This window comes from Podarcis bocagei (assembly GCF_964188305.1).
Source record: "Podarcis bocagei genome assembly, chromosome: 4".
In the NCBI taxonomy this organism is placed as follows: Eukaryota; Metazoa; Chordata; class Lepidosauria; order Squamata; family Lacertidae; genus Podarcis; species Podarcis bocagei.
This window is the reverse complement of record NC_138128.1, coordinates 98736942-98740522: the sequence shown is the minus strand read 5'-3', so window position 1 is coordinate 98740522 and position 3581 is coordinate 98736942. Positions and strand designations below refer to the sequence as shown.

Genomic DNA, 3581 nt, shown 5'->3' with positions numbered 1-3581 from the left:
ACGGAGGACGCCACATAAAGGGGGGGGGGGAGACCCTCATTAACTACAAACCCCAAAATATGGGGGGGGGGCTCCAAACGGGTGCCCAACTTTTGCCGGCGCTTGCACCGTGACCCCCACTTTTGCAGCAGCCGCTCCCAAACTGAGTAGCTGATGCATCAAACCCGGTTAACACCCCGAAATCCAACACTGGGAGTAGATCCCAAATCTCGGGGTTCATAGTTTGTGAGGCTGGAGAAATGAAAAGAAAAGAAGGGGGACGTGTGTGCAGTGCAGAAGAAAGGTATTCAGAGTCAGATGGTTGAAAATAGGGGTTTTTTTGGGGGGGAGGGTTCTCTCCAACCCCTTCATTCCAGTAGCTTGGTTTTTTGTTAAGTAGCCTTAACGAACTACCATTCCCAGAATTAGAATTATTGTTAACTGCAGTTCCCAGGATTGTTTTAAGCACTCTTACATAGCTGTCAACTTACAGATTTGAAAATAAGGGACCAGCAGCCTTGAAAATAAGGTACCAGCAGCCAAAATAAGGGATTTTAGTCAACCAGTTAAAAGGGACCAGATAATTTTGGAGAGCAGTGCCAGTTTTTAGCCCTTCGTTTCCAGAGGTTGCTGCTCAAGACACCAGCCGATGAAACACTGCAATTAGATAACTTTTAGAAAACCACTTTTCATGCAAAACGAAGTCCAAGCTACGAAGATGCTGCTGCAGTTCTGTATCTTTTCTCTCGTGCCCCATCTGCAGCTCTCAATTCCATCAGACAGGGCGGGAGGAAGGGGGGGAAAATAGCACCCGAAGTAAACCCGCAGATCAGACCATCTATGCTAGTCTATCACTACAAATCTATGGGAGAAGCGCTTGTGGTCCTTCCCTTGTAGCCCTTGGAACACCTGCCCACGCCTCCGCATCTTCCTCCTCTCTCTGAACTGCTTTCTCTATGGTTGCCCTCACTCTCCTTTCAAGGCTCCTCATCAATTCATAGACCATGCCAGGCTGCCCATCTCATTAGGGTCCTTTGGCGGCACAGCCGCAGTACGGCCTAGCGAGAGTGGTGGTGTAGGGCAGAGGGGAGGCCCCAGGCAGAGACGCCCAGTTAGGCGGCTGAGAAGAGGATGGCGGCGGAGGGACCCAAGGCTCCTGCCAGTCCTGGCGGGAGGGGCTCCCAGGGGCTGAGGCTGGTGAGAGGAGGCCAGAACAGGCAACTCTCCGCAAGCCGTGGGAGCCCGGTGCCAGGCTCCCGTGCCTTGCGGAGAGCTGCGCGAAGCCTGGAGAGCGAGAGGGCTCGGTGCGCACCGACCCCTCTCGCTCCAGGGTTCAGCAAAAGCCTGCATTCGCCCCATAGGACGCACACACATTTCCCCTTCATTTTTGGAGGGGAAAAAGGTCGTCCTAAGGGGCGAAAAATACGGTAGATCTTCACTCACCCCTTTTTTCTTGGACGTCATTTGTGGTTTGCCTCAGGTGCCAAAAAGTACTCTTGTGTCTAATTTTGTCCTAAAGCAGTGCTTCATTTCTAGAGAGAGATGGTGTATCTCAGGCCTGCCATCTACTCTGGAGAAAAATCCTGTTTCTTAATTTTAAAAACTGGGCATAGGTGAGGAATAAAATGAGCTCCATACAGGTTCAGAGGTTTTAGTAAAAAAAAAAAAAAAAAAAAAGGGAGTAGGAATGTTAAATGACATCACTGAAGAAGGAAGTGTAGACTGCAAGTTCACACACCGTGACTTGTTTCAGACAGCTTTGTTGGCACGTAAGGGACAAGGGACAAAGTTCCAGAATAAGAAATCCCTGACGGATGCATTAGAAACTATGTCCTAGAATTTGCATCCACTGCCTGTTTAATCAGGATATAGGCAATGCACCCTTTGCTACCAGTGTTCCAGTACCCTTCTTCTGGCAGACGGTCTGGATTTGCACAACAGCATCATTAACACTGAGACTTGGGAAGGAGGGGGAAGAAATAAGGAAGCTAACGATGACCCCCCACCTGTCAGTAAGTGTTGTTATAGAGTATAAAAAATTGAGCATTTTATATGTTATTTTTAGGGAACAAGTCTGAGAATTGTGTCATACACCTGAACTGCAAATTTGATGCTTCATGTGCTGTTGTTTTTACATAAAAAACTACTCCTGTATATGTACAAAATAACATGCAACCAATGTGTATGTTGTAGCATTTGATATTTGATACATGTTCTTTTGACATGTACACACTACATTGTGCATACGTGTGAAATAATTGCATGGGAGGAGCTACATGCTGATTTTACTCTGACATGGAAGTATGAAATGTGTAAGACCTTGTGTCATTATGTTTGCTTTTCCAATGCATAATCATATACTGTGGAGGAAAGGAAAGTATGAAGTCCCAAGTGTCTTACCTATATTTAAATTAACACAGCACCATGCCTTGCCTTCCTTACATAAATTAATTAATTAATTTCCGTATTGCAGGGGTGGGGAGTGTACTTTGCAATGTTGAAGCAAGTGTATTTTTTTTTAATCAATTACATAGATCTGAAAGTTTAGCATCTGTCAGCATCGTAGGCCCTTCCCACCCGTCCAGGAGTCCTTTACCTTTACCTTACACCTGTGCTACTTTGGGGTTCTGCTACAACTGAATGCAAGAATGGTGTGGAGCAGAGACATTGCACCCCAGAGACCCTGCAGTGGACTTGGTCGAGGGGGGGGGGCTCCTTGCATATCTTCAAGACGTGTTTTGGGGATCAGGGGAAGGCAGGGAATAAATAAATAGATGATGGTGGTGGTGGTGACAAACGTTAGATGCAGAAGACATTGGGCTGCTCTGGGGGGGAGGGGAGGTGGATAAATAGATCTAGAACAGTCATATATATCTATATATTGTATATATAGGAGAAAGGGGCTTAAGAGCCCCCTGCCGCGCAGTAGCTATGCCTTTATCTACCCATCCTCCAATGATGGGGATGGGGAGGGGGGCAGACCTCCGCCTCCTCCTCAGCTCTGAGGGGAGAGCAAGACCCTCTGCCAGTCCCTCTGTTCCAGGCGCGCCAGTGCCTCTTTTGCTGAGTGCACCATTCTTTCTGCCTGCCCGTTGCTGGCCAGGTGAAATGGTGCCGCTAGGGCATGGCGGATGCCCAGCCCCAAGGGGTACCTTTCACAGGTGCCCAACGTGAACTGAGGTCCGTTGTCTGAGACGAGGACATCAGGACACCCATGAGTTGCAAACAGGCCCTGCAGCATCCGGATGACGGCTTCAGTAGTGGTGGAGGGCATCAGGGCCACCTCCAGCCATTTGGAATAGGCGTCCACCACTACCATATAGGTCCGGCCGTGAAAGAAGCCGGCAAGATCGATGTGCACCCTCGACCAGGGTGCCTTGGGCATCTCTAAGGTCTTACCCTTAGCTACCGGTGGTGCAGCTCTCGACTCTTGGCATGCTTGACAGGAGGGAACCCATGAAGTGATGGCATCGTCCATGTTAGGCCACCAGACGTAACACCGAGCCAACGCCTTCATTTTGACGATCCCCAGGTGGCTGATGTGCAGAGCCTCGAGGATACATTAGCGGAGTCTTTGGGAAACCACGACTTGGTCTCCCCAC

The 3581-nt window shown here is 49.0% G+C and overlaps 1 long non-coding RNA gene across 1 annotated transcript in view; it reads right to left on the bottom strand.

Annotated features, from left to right (window-relative positions):
* The window catches only part of LOC308585878, a 98901-nt gene that overhangs the window by 28025 nt on the left and 67295 nt on the right, over window positions 1-3581 (bottom strand). The window lies entirely within an intron of this gene.